This window comes from Oryctolagus cuniculus, chromosome 19 (assembly GCF_964237555.1).
Source record: "Oryctolagus cuniculus chromosome 19, mOryCun1.1, whole genome shotgun sequence".
Classification (NCBI taxonomy): Eukaryota; Metazoa; Chordata; class Mammalia; order Lagomorpha; family Leporidae; genus Oryctolagus; species Oryctolagus cuniculus.
Window position 1 is genome coordinate 51,043,400 of NC_091450.1, and position 13,979 is coordinate 51,057,378.

Here is a 13,979-nt window from a genome sequence, read left to right on the forward strand (position 1 = left end):
AGCTACCTATCTGAAAAAGGATTAATGTCCAGAATACATCCGCAACTTAAAAAAAATAAAATGAAACAATGAATCCAGATATGAAATGGCCAAAGGAGCTGAACAGAGTTCTCCAGAGAAATACAAATGGCCGCTGGTGCCATGGGCCACTAGGCTAATCCTCCACCTGCGGCACCAGACACCGGGTTCTAGTCCTGGTCAGGGCGCCGGATTCTGTGGCGGTTGCTCCTCTTCCAGTCCAGCTCTCTGCTTTGGCCCGGGAGTGCAGTCTCGGAGGATGGCCCATGTCCTTGGGCCCTGCACCCCATGGGAGACCAGGAGAAGCACTTGGCTCCTGGCATTGGATCAGCTCGGTGTGCCAACCACCGTGCACCGGCCACAGCAGCCATTGAGGGTGAACCAACGGCAAAGGAAGACCTTTCTCTCTCTCTCTCTCTCTCTCTGTCCACTCTGTCAAAAAAATTAAAAAAAATACAAATGGCCAACAATTCTATGAAAAAAATGCTCAATATCACAAGCCATCATGGAAATGCCATCCAAACCACAATGATATGAGCTAACCCTTTCAAAATGGTTAAGCTCCAAAGGACAGAGTCACAATGATAAGGTGGAAGTGGGAAAAGGGGAACACTTAACACACTGATGTTAAATATGTAAATTAGTGCAGCTGCTATGGAAAACTGTAGGAAGAGGACGTCCTGGGGGCAGGAGGAACCTGAGAGAATGGCCTTTGGGGCCGGTGCGCCTGAGGCACCTGAAGCACCTGTGGAAGGGGCAGGTGGAGAGGGGAGGGAAGAAAGGTGGGGGACAGGGGAGGGTAGCATGGTGTGTGCAGGCTGGGCTGCAGACTCCCACTGGAAGGCAGGGCCTGGGGGAGGTCCTGGTCTCAATATAGGTCCATGAGGACCCCAGGTCTTCATTTATAAACCTGCCAGCCATGCCTAACTCCACCACTCAGCCTGCACCTCTATCTCTACAGCTCCCTTCTGGGTCCTGCTCAGAAGAGGGGCACCCTAACCCATCTCCCACAGAGCTGCAAGTGACAGGGTGAGTGGCAGATGCCACCATGGGGGCCAGAACTCCCTTCCCACATCCCCCAACAGGCAATCCCTGGAGACCACTAGGAGGTGGCTGGTCAGGTGCCCACCAGTGGGAGCTGCCACCCTGAAAACTAGAGCTAGACACAAAGCAGGCCTGGCTCGACACCTCCTCCTGTCAGTGGCCACCTGACCAGAGAGGCCCACACTGTTGCCCTCTCCTGTCCACTGAGCTGAACACAGGTTGGGAAGGTGAGGTGAGGGATCAGTGCTGGCTGTGGTGGGTGGAGTGGCATCATCATAGGCACTTGTTCTAGTCCTGGCTGCCCCGTGAACACACCTGGGAAGGCAGGGGTCAGAGGATGCAAAAGCCCCACCCCTAAACCACTCTTCAGGGAATGTGGCCATGGCTGAGCCATGGTGGCCACAAAAGCAACAGACAGCAGCCATGTGGAAGCCAACGGTAAGAGCAGCTTCAGACCCCATGTTAAGGACCCAGAATCACCTGAGAGGCCCTAGAGATGCCAGGGACCAAGGACACAGCATTACTGGTGCTGACGAGGGGCGAGGGGGAGGTCCAGACGTGGACAGACCTGGGGCAGCCAGGAATCCCAAGTACCTGCACCACTCCACAGCCTCTCTCCCGGCTCACAAGCACCCAAGACAGGAGCTGGGAACAGCTGGGACTCAAGCTGGCACCCGAAGGCCATGCCAGTGTTGGCTGTAGGCCCAGCTGTGCCACCTCGCTGTCCCTGATTCCACCAAACATCAAGTGCCTGAGCTCCTAGAGCTCTGAAGGCTTCCCCAGTGCTGAAAATGGTGGGGTTTTAGGGTTTTAAGATTTTTTTTATTTAAGATGCAGATTTGCAGAGAGAGAGAGAGAGAGAGATCTTCCACCTGCTGGTTCATTCCCCAAATGGCTACAGCAACAAGAGCTGGGTCAGGATGAAGCCATTAACTATGTGCACACCACACACTTGCACAGTACACATACACATGTGAACCTACATGCACACAGAACACACACATACACACACACTAACATCACCGTCACGGTCCACACAGGTGATCTTACTCCAGGAAGGGGGTGGCCTGCCTGCTGTGGTCCACAGGGAAAACAGAAGCAGTAACCGCACCCAGGAGCCACCAGGGTGGGCATAACTCTGACGCTGGGGCTCTGAGCAGAGTCCAGGGGCAGCAATGTGCTCTGCCCCTCCCCGCCTTCAGAACGTGGAGTCCTGGGGCCCTAAGGGGCAGCTGCAAGGACTGGGTTTCACATTGGTTTTTGTAGGAATGTGTGGAACCCCTTGGCACTGAGAACGTTCCTGGTCCCAGGTGGGTCTGGGCCAGGAGGAAGACTCCCTGACCAGGCCAGCTCTGACTCTTGCTCAGGACCTGCATGGCTGTGTCTCCTCCAGTGCAAGACACAAACACATCCAGAGAGAGGGAACAAGAGGCCAGGGCCAGCGCACTGAGGACAGGCCTCTGCCTGGGACCATGGCCTGGCCCTTCAGGGTCTCCGACACTCACCAGGATGAAAGCAGCCATGGGGTGTGGGTGGAGACTTAGGGTCCTGGGTTCTCCAGTGCAGGTACCAGCATGGCCCTGCGTCCTCTCCAAGGTGAGCATCAGAAGGAGATTGGCGGGGGGAGGCAGCCCCTTAACCTGGGCCCTTTTGGACATCTGCAGTCACCTGTGTCCATGACAGGTGCTGGTGTCCTTTGCGCTTTGCTGGGTCCCTTCTCAGGGTGCATTTCTGAGTGGAGACCATGGACCCCCGAGCCCACTGCCCCCTCCTCAGCACCCCTCCACTAGGGCCAGCGACCCGCCTGCTGCTCAGGCTCACTGAGGGGGTCTGTCCCACACACCCCCCAGCCCATGCCAGTTGAAGCATGTGCAGGAAGGGCCTGTGGGCTGAAGTATGCATCCGGGCACAGCCCATTCAGAGTTCACTTCTGGACTGAGTGGTGTGCGCTGCATATGTGTGACTGCAGAGCTCAGAGCCAGGCTACAACTGGCTGCATGTAAAACAAACTCAGGAGCTCCAGAGGGGACAGTGTTCCAGAAGCCACATTCAAAACTCCATAGGGAATAGGAGGGACCTGGGCTCCTCTTCCTTTAAGCGTACTTCAGGGCACCCACGCTCAGCAGCTGCCCCCAGTGTCCACCAGCTCCTGAGGCCATCGCCTGTCCTCTGGCAGCTCCCAGCCTCTAGCGCCCAGAAGGTTCCTAAGGGTGGGGCCCACATGGTTGCAGGGTACATACCTATCAGCGAAGGAGCCCGTGATCTGAGGCCACAAATGCCAAACCAACCATGAAACACTGTGGGCGAGGACAGGTTAGGGAGGCCCATGGCTACCTTAGCTGGCTACTGGACACCAGTGACCACCTCTCTCCCTGCAGGGTTCTCACCCCCAACTCCACACCCCTGGACCCCCTCAGCCAAGGCTTCGACCAGCGTTCTTCATAGAAATGGTCCAGGCGGCTGTAGACACTTCACTGACCTTGCTGAGGATGGCCCACAGAAGTGCAAGTCCTGGGACGCGGGGTGGTTTCTTCCCACTTGAAAAGCTGGAAATGCAGCCAGGGGTATGGCAGCCCATGGTCTGCAGGAGGCCGGGGTCAGCAGGATCGTCGGGCCACACAGAGCCTGGCTCTGAGTCCCACAGCTTCGTCGAGGATGAGGCCCCGCCATGAAAAAACTCCCCCAGCAGAGAACGGGAACAAACATTCCTGGGGAGAAACCAGGTTTTGCAGGGGCCAGCCAGGCCAGGGCAGGTGGGGCAGGGATACAGAGGCTACAGGGGTTGGGGCACAGTGTCAGCTTCTGTGGCTTCTGTCTCCCTCTAACTGTGCCCCTTCCCCCACTGTGGTTGTGGAAGCTCCCCAGGAGGGCCTGGCCTCGCTGACAGATGCACCAGGGACCTCAGCAGCCCAGATCCTGGAAGGCAACTTCCCACACCACAACACAGTCCCAGTTGCTGACTCTGGAGGTTTCAACGGGTGGGTGTGGGTGGCAGAACCTGCTGTCCCTCTTGGCACTGGGTCTGTGTATATGAGCCCCTCACCCAAAGTCACTGAGGGGCAGAGACCTGGGTGGGACCCCTTGGGGTGGGGAGGGAGAAATGGTTCCAAGAGGGTGGGGGGGTGTGGCCTGGCAGCTGGAGGTACTCTAGTGGCCGGGCGCGGTGACTCTTGGGCAGGTGCCTGTCCATGGGCAGTTTGCTCCACTGCCCACTGCTCCAATTGTTCTAGGCCCTTCCCTTGGCACTGGGCCAGTGTGGAGCCGAGGCCAGCATTGATGTTCAATCTGCCTAGACTCTATAATTTGAAGATTTCATTTTCTAAGAATTTTTTCTTTATTTATTTAAGAAGGAGGGAGTGAGAGTGCACGCTCCTCCTAGGTGTCTGAAGTTGCTGGAGCCCCAGGATGAAGCTGGAAACCAGAGTGGAGCCTGGATGGAAACCCCAGGTCTCATCCTGGTGCTCTCACTGCTGGGCCCAAAGATTGCCCAAGCAGTTTACACACACTGCATCATGGGTCTAATTAAATGCATCATGGGTCTACTCATGTGTATGAAAATAGGGAAGTAGAGTTTAGAATACCTTGGCAACTGAAACATCATACTGTCCTTAGCTAAGATCTTAGATAACATAAAAGATTTGGGCAAGGTTCATCTGCCAGTGTCCTTGTCCCACTGTGGTATGTTCAATTTGTCGTTTTCTGGTGACTGTCAATTGAGGGTAAAGCCCACAGCACTGACCTCTTACCCAGCCTGAGGAAGACCTGCGAGCAGAGAAGGGGCAGCTCTGTTGTGATTGATTTGAAGGAATGCTGTACACTTACTCATCCCTGCTCTGGGGTTAGTTTAAAACTAGGTTCCATTGGTCATGAGCCCTGTAAGAGCCCGTCTACACCTGCCACCCCGTGATGGGCTGGGAAGTGGACCAATGTGGAGAGAGTGGCCAGTGCACAAGAGCGAGTGTGCTCCACACGTGGCTCACAGTCCCACTGAGGGCAATGACCTCACCTGCACGGAATGTTGGCACAGGCCAGACTTCTGTGATGTCATCCTCTGTGGCAGTTATTAGGCCTTGCTGCCAGCACAGTGGCACAGGGACAGGCGCCGAGGGCAGGGACAGAGCAGGGAGAGCAGGTCTGTGGGGAGAGGGCCTGGGGAGCAAGGGAGTGGTGGACATGGGTGAGGCAAGGGAGAAGGCAGGATGGGGGTATGGGCACGGGCAGGGTAATGGAGGATGGGGACAAACAGAGTGGTTCAGGGGTGGGCCAGGGTGGGCCGAGGGAGGGCGAGGGAGGGCGAGGGTGGGTGAGGGTGGGCCGAGGGAGGGCGAGGGAGGGCGAGGGTGGGCGAGGGTGGGCCGAGGGAGGGCGAGGGAGGGTGGGTGAGGGTGGGCCGAGGGCCGAGGGTGGGCCGAGGGAGGGCGAGGGTGGGTGAGGGTGGGCCGAGGGAGGGCGAGGGTGGGCGAGGGTGGGCCGAGGGTGGGCGAGGGTGGGCCGAGGGAGGGCGAGGGAGGGCCGAGGGAGGGCGAGGGAGGGCGAGGGTGGGCGAGGGAGGGCGAGGGAGGGCCGAGGGTGGGCCGAGGGAGGGCGAGGGAGGGCGAGGGTGGGCCGAGGGAGGGCGAGGGTGGGTGAGGGTGGGCGAGGGAGGGCGAGGGAGGGCGAGGGAGGGCCGAGGGTGGGCCGAGGGAGGGCGAGGGTGGGCGAGGGTGGGCCGAGGGAGGGCGAAGGTGGGCGAGGGTGGGCCGAGGGAGGGCGAGGGTGGGCCGAGGGTGGGCCGAGGGAGGCTGAGCATGGGCTTCTTGTGGAATTGGGAGGGAGAAGGGGAACACGGGGTGATGGTGGTGGCAGGCATGGAATGGGGCACTGGATCCAGGACAATGGGGAGAGCAGTGGAAGAGGAGACTGGGGGGGCAATGGGGGGCTCTCTGTAGCATTCATGCTGCACCATGGGTACGTGGGGAGAGTGTTGGGTATTTCTCAACCCAACCTGGCCTTCCCTCCCTTGTGAAATGGCAAGGGTTTGAATCCCTGGAACCAGATCCAACTCATTGCCTGTGTTTATAAATAAAGGTTCCACATTGATCTGAAAACTACCATGTGGTGTGTAATTTTTCCACAAAGATTTATGCATTGGAAACAGAAATGAGCAGAAGAGGTGGTGACAGAGAGGTCTTCCTTCCTCTGGTTCACTTCCCACAGGACCCCAACAGTCAGGTAGGGGCCAGGATGGAGCCTGGAGCAGGGAACTCCTACTACTCTCCTAAATGGGTGGTAGGGCCAAAGTACTTGGGCCTGGATCTGCTGTATTCCTAGGCACACAAGCAGAAGACTGGATGGGAAGTGGAGCAGCTGAGACTTGAAATAGTGCTCCAACATGGGAGCTTAGCTGAGCAGAAGCTCCAAAAAGGTTGGCTCCCTTGTGAAGTGTCAGTGAATGTAAGAGTTTGCACACCCTAGGGATGGAAGGTGGTGTTCCATCTGCTAGTTCACGTGCACACCACACTGGGTACTACTGCCTGAGACAGTGTTGGGACCCCCACAGGCATACATAAAATCTTTGGCACCTCCCCTTGCCAGCTGAGGGAGGCCTGGTTTTGAGTGGAGAGCTTCACTGAAGAGGGCCGACTCACCTCGTGGGACTAGAGATGGGAGGGGAGGTCCTGAGCCCCGCCGGATCCTAGGCTGTGTCCGGTGCTGAAGGAGGCTCATGTCTGGCTTTCCCCAGCAATGTGTCCGACGGCTATGAAACAAGACAAAACCAACAACCTTTAAGGCCTCTGGGAATCCACCAAAAAAACCCCAAACCAACCAACCACAAAACAGACAGCACTGATTGATGGAGAATTGCTGACTGCCCAGGAAAGAAGAGTGGGAGAAGGTGGTGTGCTGGCCTGGAGCTGTGTCCCTTTCCTCCCCACCCTCAGCTTGTGGTGCTACCAGGGTGGGTAAAGGTGTCTGTGAAAACCAGCAGTTTGGTTTGTTGGACATGGTGCTGAGGGGAGAGCAAGGAACCCATGCTCAAGTCCTCACCAGTAAAAAGAGCAAACTTTACAGGACAGAACGCAGGAAAGCAGCAGTCCTGCTGGCCTGAGGTTGGACGCCCTTTGGGACAGGGGAAGACCAGTGTGCCAAACAATTTTTTATTTTTTTTATGATTAGGTATTTATTTGAAAGCCCAAGATACAGAGACTGTGACATAGAGAGATCTTCCATCCAACTGGTTTACTCCCAGGTGGTTGCATCAACCACTATGGAACCAGGCCAAAGCCGGGAGTCAGAAGTCAGGAGTCGAGACTTCCCGGTCTCCTGTGAGGGTGGCAGGGCCCCAAGCACTTGTTCCATCTGTCACTGCTTTCCCCAGGACATTCGGGAGAATCCTGATCAGAAGTGGAACAGCCTGGATACAAACCAGTGCCCATATGGGATGCTGCCATTACAGAAGGTGACTGAACCTACTATGCTACAACACTGGCCCCCAATTTTTTTATTGATTGGAAAGGCAGGGACACACAAAAGAGAAAGGGCCAGATGGGGAGAGGGCCAGATGGGGAGAACGTCCATCCTTGTTTAGCCCTCCAAGTATACACAACATCCATGACTGGGCCAGGCAGAAGCCAGGACCCAGGCATTCAACCTGGGTCCATGTGAGTGGCAACGACCCAACAACTTGAGCCACTACCTGTTGTCTCCCAGGGTGGGTATTACAGGAAACTGGAACTGGAAGGAGAGCTGGGACTTGAACTCAGGCCCTCTGTTATGGGATGGGAGCATCCCAACAGGTGGTGTCATCACTGTGCCACACACCCTCCCCCAAAGAGAAGTTTACCAGGAGAATCCTGGATGCCATGGTTGGGCTAGACTGAACTCAGCAACCAGGAGCTTCATTCACATCTCCCACGTGGGAAAGCAGAGAAGATGGCCCATGTCTTTGGGCCTCTGGATCCAACTGGGATACCTGGGGGAAGCTCTCTGAGCCATGGCATGCAGAAGATCTGCTCCACCCATCCATGGAGAGAGAGCCATGTTCCCAGAACCAGCTCTCTGTGGCTGCTCCACCTTGGGTTTTGAGCCCCAGAGCCTCTGATATGTTGAGTGCCTGGGAGTACCTCACAGTCCTACCTGGGTGCACAGCCCCCATCAATCCTCCCAGCCAGACTCAAGGTCAGTGGGGAACAGGGACTTTGCTCTCTGGCAATATCCCTGGATCCCACATGTGCACCAAGAGTCACTCGCCACGGCCCCTCCTTGTTTCACAATGGCACCTTCTCCCCACCATCCTCCAGCTGAACTGCCAGCTGCTGGGCACATGCCCGAGACCTGCTCAGCTGCTACTTATACCCATAATGCCACCTGCCCTCTCTCAGCCACCTGTTTGTGGGGAAACGGGGAGAGGGAAATGTGCCCCTTTGTCCCACTGGGTAAGTGGGTGCCCTGTCCCACTCAGGACTCCAGGCCGCATTCACAGACAGTGCAGTCGACCAGGGCTCTCCCTCCAGCTAGATCACCAGTGTCACAGGTTTCTGCACTCTGATCTCACTCACTCTCCAAAGCTGATGCAGTCTCCCGCTCTCAGCTCCTGGGGTCATGTGCTGTGTCTGTGCTTGCTGCTTTGCGTCCACGTGGGCCTTCCACCATGATCCACGGTGTCCTTCTTCCTTCCTCAGCACTTCCTGTAGTTTGCTCTCCAAGTCTCCCCTAAGAATATACTTCATCCACTTTTTTTTTGTTTTCCCCTAGCCTAAAGCAGTACACCCCTTCCCCATTCTGCTCTTTTGGAATCTCCAAGATGCTTTACTTTAAAATGGCTTGCCTCATGAACGGGCATAGCAACACAGCAGAACACAATTTATTGTTTAGAGGTCTGGCATAAGCAAATTCAGTTCAGAGTACTAATGTTAGATTTCGTGGCATTTATTCTCACTAGTTAATTTTCAGAGGTCTTACTAACAGTAAGGAATTCCTTTGGGAAATTTAGCAGTTTCCTTGCTGAAAACCACTGGGTTACATTGTTTTGGGAGTGGAACATTGTGCCCTCCTTAGAACATTAGTGAAGGCCTTGATAGTCACTCTTTGGCAAACAACTCTGCTGCTGAAAATACAAAGGGAGAGACAGGAGTGACATTTGCATTTTGATTTAGATAGTACTTTGTTCTCAACTATTTATGGTCTCCTTTCCTCTTCAGAATGCACTTGTACACGCACACACACACACACATTCCTCTGATATAAAGTATTCTGTACAGAGAATCGAGCCAATTAACTGAGACATGAGCAATGTAGAGAGTAGAGTATAAGGAGAGAAAAATTCACTGCTCTACAATTATATCAAACACGATGAAGATTCACTGCCGATCTGATGTCTGTTTTAGGGGATCATATGATAACAGCTTTTCCCCTTCTGGTTTTTCATTTAGCTGTGCTTTCAGATTTTTTTTTTCATGTTTTTGGTAATCTTCCTTTAAATATCTGTACAAGAGTTAACATTGCAATGTGGCATTGCTACCAGTACTCCACTATGTGATACTTATTTTAACACCTTTGATAGTCTGAGAAAATTTGATGGGTTAGTTTTTTCTGGAGCAATTCCTTTACTTCACTTATTTTAACCCACTGCTTTTGGTAATGCTGTTTATGAGGAGTTGCCTTCACTTCTTGCTCCTGGTATCACGACTATCATGAATATTCTGCTTTCTGACTCCTGGCAGCTCAGGTGAGATGACTCAGCCTTTTGAAAGCCTTACTCAGCAGATGCACTCCCTAGAATATTTTCTGACTTCTTTCAAAATATTTTAACCAAAAAAAGATTTTGAAGGCAAAATGAGAAAAGGTTGAAATTAAGTTATATACATATATTGCATATCTTATCTTTGTTTTTCAAATTTATTTCTGTAGTGGAATACAAGCACTCTAAGGGCTAAGCCATGCATATACTACAATAAACATTTATGGAATGTGGTATTTATTTTCAAAAGCCTCAACAAAAAGCAGCAGTAAAGCTGAAATATCAAATGTTTGAGAATAATATAATAATACCAATATCCAAAACGTTAGAATGATGCAATTATTTGTTTCTGACTACAGATTTCCTGATATGATCATGGTATATAATTTAGCATTAGACCAAGATTTATTGCCTCATAAAAACAACATTAAAATAATTTATTTTGTGTGAATTAGAATTCTAAGACATAAAAAATGAGAATTAAACCTTGATTCAAGAAATTTTTGAAAAGTGCATTGAAGGATCATAGGCAGCATACAAAAGAACCCCTGAAGAAGATAGTGAACCACAACCAGGAGCAAGACACAAATAGAGTCCTCTGTGTGGCTGAGATTCTAAACTACAACTTGTCCACAGATCTTGATCTTTCCGATTTGCTTACCGAAGGCTCCCACTGTCACTGATGCAGGCTTTTGGTGTCACTATCGTACCAGTGCAGGCACTGCTGCCTGTGAAAGCTCAGTGACCTTACAACTGCTGAAGTCACTGCCAGAAATGACAACTTAGCAGCTTCTTTCCAGCTGAGGGCAGCTGTCTGTGTTTGGCTACACTGACAGCATATGTCTACCCTAGGGGTAATACACACCAGGAAATCATGTATTTGGCATATTCTACTTCTTGGCAACAATTCCAAAACTGGAAAACAATGTTTCACCCAATATAAAAGATGTTACACCCTCTGCACATTCACCCAGCATTCTGTAATATCATTTGTAAAAGTCTTTATTTTTTTGAAAGGCAGAGAAACAGTGAAGGGGTGTCCCCTATCCACTGGTTCACTCCCCAGATGGCTGCAATGGCAGGAGCTGTGCTGATCTGAAGCCAAAAACCAGGAGCTTCCTCCAGGTCTCCCACGCTGGGGCAGAGGCTCAAGCACTTTGGCCATCTTCTACTGCCTTCCCAGACCATAGCAGAGGGCTGGATCAGAAGTGGAGCAGCCAGGACTGAAACCTGTGCCCATATGGGATGCTGGTACTCCAGGTGGCAGCTATACCTGCTACATCACAGCGCCTGCCCCCAATATCTTCTGAACTCTAGTTGGCCCCATAATGTATTCTTGACCAGTAAGGTGCACCTGGGAAATGAGCTGAACATGGTCCAAATACTTAAGTGCTACCACTCACATTATAAACTTGGATGGAGTTCCAGGCTCCTGACTCCATCAGGGATTACAGCCATTCTGTTAGTGAACCAGAGAAAGATCTCTTTTCCCACTATGTCTCTTTGTCTCCCCCTCTTTCTCTGTCACTCTGCCTTTTAAATAATAATAATAATAAAATGGCCAACAAACACTTGAAAAAATACTTAGGATCACTAATCATTAGGGAAATGAAAATCAAAACCACAATGAGGTTTCATGTCACTCCACACAGAATGGCACTCACACAGAAATCAACAAATAACAGAGGCCGGTGAGTGTGTGGTGAAAAAGGTACTCTGGTCCACTGTTGGTGGGAATGCAAACAGGGGCAGCCACTGTGGAAGACAGTATGGAGATACCTCTATAGACCTACCCTATGATCCAGCCACCCCACTGCTGCAAATTGTCTTCAAACAGTACTTTATACGTTTTGTGTCTGTGTGGGTGCTTTGTGTCTATATGGGTGCAAACTGTTGAAATCTTTACTTAGTATAGACTTGGTATTCTGTATATAAAAACAATTAAAAATGAATCCTCATGAAGAATGGGATGGGAAAGGGAGTATGAGGTGGGATGGGAGTTGGGGTGGGAGGGTGGCTATGGGGGAGAAGAACCACTATATTCCTAAAGCTGTACCTATGAAATTTGTATTAATTAAATAAAAGCTAAAAAATTAAGAGTGGGAATGGAATAGGAAGAAGGGTTAGAGCATGGGTGGGAGGGAGGATAGGGTAGCAAGTATCACTGTGTTCCTAAATCTGTATATATGAAACACATGAAACTTGTATAACTTAAATAAAATTAAAAAATAAGTGATTCCAAGATCTGCAAAAAGAAAAATAAAACAAATACAAGAAAGCAGAACACATTATAATCTTAGTGTCCCATTAACAGACAGTGTCAACTAACAGTCTTCTGAGTGAGCCCAAACACCAGTAGTCTCAACTGACATCATCATAACCCCCTGAAGGGTCACAGACAGGAACTGATCAACGGAGTCCAGAAAGCTCACTAAATCCACTGAGACATGAGAGTGCAAAACAAACTATTCCTGGAGACAACATTATGGCATTTCAGGTAAAGCTACCACCTGCAGGGCTGGCATCCCATACAAGTATCAGTGCAAGTCCCAGCTGCTCCCTACTAATGTGCCTGGGAGAGCAGCAGATGAGCCAAGTCCTTGGGACCTTGCTACCTATGGTAAAGATCAGGATGCAGTTACAGGCTCCTGGCTTCAGACTGGCCCAGCTTTGACCATTGAGGCCATTTGAGGAGTGAACCAGCAGCCAAAAGACCTTTCTCCACCCCTCCCCTCTCTCTCTGCTTCTCTGTAACTGTCAAATAAATCAAAAAGAAAGAAAAGTGGCCCTGATGAGGGATGCAAACATTTCTTTAAAAAATAAAGAAAATGTCTATCTCTCCATCTCTCTGTAGCTTTGCCTTGCAAATAAATAAATAACCCTTTTAAAATAATATTATTCAGGACGGTGCTGTGGCACAGCAGGTTAAGGCCCTACCCTACCCTGAAGTGCCAGCATCCCATATGGCGCCAGTTCTAGCTAAACTTCCAATCCAGCTCTCTGCTATGGCCTGGAAAAGCAGAAGATGGCCCAAGTCTTTGAGCCCCTTGCACCCACATGGGAGACCCAGAAGAGGCTCCTAGCTCCTGATTTTGCATCAGCCCAGCTCTGGATGTTGTAGCCATTTGGGGAGTGAACCAACGGATGGAAGGCCTCTCTCTCTCTGTCTCTACCTCTATCGTCCAAATAAATAAAGATAAATCTTTAAGAAAATAATATATTATTAAGTCATCGCATTTTGAAATAATGTTACATTAGATAGAAGAAAAGAAAGTAATTTTGCAAATGCAGAAATAGTGTGCCTATCTCCACAGAAAGAAGGTAGAGGAGGAGGAGGAAGAGAAAAAGGAGCCGAAATAAAAGATACAGAGTAACTACAGATTTAGGAATCAGAGGTAGACATTTGGCCTAGAGGTTAAATTGTTGGTTGGGTTGCCCATGTCCCATATCTGAGTACTTGGTCTCAACTTCCATCTTTGCCCTAGATTCCAGTTTCCTGCCAATGCAGAACCTAGGAAGCAGTGGTAAGGGCTCAAATAATTTGGTCCTTGACATGCACTTTGGACAAAGAATAAACAGAAACAATTCTGCAAATTATAACTGGCCCTGTTTCCTTCAAACCACCAAAAGCAGACAAGATAATAACTGAAAAATGGTACCATTTCTTGAGTGATAGGGACTCTGCTAGATGCCTCCTGTAAGAGTCTTTATTTTTCTTTACTGTTAATAAATCATTGATCACAATTTTAAGATATGCCACTTCTTGTTAGAAGGTTAAAAAAAAAACACACGCTCAGAGAGGATAAGTAATTTTCCCATCATTACACTGCTTAGGGCTGCCACAGACTGGTTGTGGAGGTAAGTCTTTCTAAACCCCAAGGCAAATTTTAACTTGGCAGTTTTTTTTTTCCTGTTATTCAATAGCCTGAAGCTGGCTCGGCAGAAGCTGCTTGCTTATTTCAAAGGGAAAGATACAACATCAATCAGTTCAAAGCTGAGTGTTTAGAATCACCAGGTAATTCTGAGAAGACAATACCAACTCCTGGTAAGGTGTTTTTCCACCCGTATGTCTAGATTCATGAGCAACGCTAGAGCTGGAGCTCTCTACACCAAATTACTACTATTGTAATACAATTGACTCCTATCAATATATGCCTTCAGAACCATTCTGAAGACTTACAAACTACCCATTTGTCCA

At 50.6% G+C, this 13,979-nt stretch overlaps 1 protein-coding gene across 4 annotated transcripts in view; it reads right to left on the reverse strand.

Moving 5' to 3' along the window:
* LOC108175467 (glutamate receptor ionotropic, NMDA 2A) overlaps positions 1-13,979 on the reverse strand; it is a 290,700-nt gene that overhangs the window by 35,546 nt on the left and 241,175 nt on the right. For 3 of the 4 annotated variants that reach the window (XM_070064532.1, XM_070064531.1, XM_070064530.1), the window contains 2 exons: positions 6,690-6,799; positions 3,542-3,770 (listed from right to left, as the gene is read on the reverse strand). The exons of the other annotated variant lie outside the window; for it this stretch is intronic. The gene's annotated coding sequence lies outside the window, so the exon portion shown is untranslated. The remainder of the gene's footprint in view (positions 1-3,541; positions 3,771-6,689; positions 6,800-13,979) is intronic. 4 annotated transcript variants of the gene reach the window in all.